Genomic DNA, 1,490 nt, shown 5'->3' on the forward strand with positions numbered 1-1,490 from the left:
GCTCTCAAAGGCAAAGAGAAAAGACCTGATTTGTAGTATTTGCCAATTTCTGTGGAGTACACACACCCACCATGGCCAAGATGAAGCTACCAGTGGATGTCATTAACTGTGGAGTTGGGAAGATGCACATAAACACCTCCTACCAGTACAAACCTGCTCCAGCCCACCAATGAATATGTCCTTTCTAGACCTCCCAGGAAGCCAGGCTCAATGAGATTGCTTAGAAACTGTCTATAAGCCCACAGAGAAATGGTATTAAAAGGGGCTGAGTGGCTCAGGGAAAGGGGATGAGGAGGAGGGAAATGGGAAAAGCCAAGTGGAAAACATTAATTTTGACTACTAGCTTTCTTCAGGGAATAAGAGCTTTGGAAGTCAACAACTTGGGAAGGAAATGTTTTGTGCTATTTGGTTATTGTACTTGACCCTTACATGTGTAAACATTATGAGAACCCTAAACAAAATGCAGGCACGTCCGTGTTAAACACTGGTTTAACAAGAGTCTACATGGTATTTTCACATAGGTTATCTCGTTTAATCTCCACAATCATCTAGGGATAAAGAAATTATTTTTATGTGTATTTTACAGATTGGGAAACTGAGGCACAGACATTAAATAGCCTGTTCAAGGTAAGGCAGCTTCAGAATTTACCCCTTATGGCAATCAAAATCTGTAATAACTTTCCTCATGACAATCCCCAACCAATGGGGGGCAGAGTCACAGACACAGAAAAGATTTCTCTTAGTGGCGGTTGGACCCCGACTTCTGAATGGAATGGTCAGTGTGGTGGTTTGTAATTAATACAAACACAGTAGCTTGTGTGTGTGTGTGTGTGTGTGTGTGTGTGTGTGTGTTGGTATGGAAATCATGTCCCTAACACAGAGAAGAACAAAACCCACAGGGATGGCATATGAAAAACATTATAGGTTCTTATACATATTCCTCAGACTTTGTCATTTTCAGGTTTCTGAATAACAGCTCAGATCCCCCGCACTTCAGCAGGGGAAAAGAAAATTAGAAGCTTCTGAAAGAGGAAAATGAACATCTTGTAGAAAAGATAATCATTTTCAAAATGGTCATAATTATTGCTAAAGGAGCGTCTCTGTTTAGCAAACTTTTCATTTCCTACTTGTATTTCTCTCTGCTAAACTCCAGGCTCTCCTTGAGAATTATTCATGTAATCCCAAATGGGGAAAAATAATTATGGCCATCAGAGTATATCTAAGTGGCCAGTATGACGAAGTGAAAAATGCCTTATACTTACCAGACTCCAGAATGGTTTCAGAATCCAACCCCATCTCTTCACCACAAGACCCCAAATGCCACCAGTGAGAGGGGACAGGAGCTTTCGTAGGTAAGAATTCGCCTCCACTGTGCAATGGCTATTATCTCAACACTTGAGGGGTAACCAGCCTACTGAGAAAAAGGAAAGTTTCCATATCCTATAAGGGAAGGTTAAGAGGAGGGAGAGAGAGAGGTAAGAGAGGAAAAG

Source organism: Prionailurus viverrinus, chromosome X (assembly GCF_022837055.1).
Source record: "Prionailurus viverrinus isolate Anna chromosome X, UM_Priviv_1.0, whole genome shotgun sequence".
Classification (NCBI taxonomy): Eukaryota; Metazoa; Chordata; class Mammalia; order Carnivora; family Felidae; genus Prionailurus; species Prionailurus viverrinus.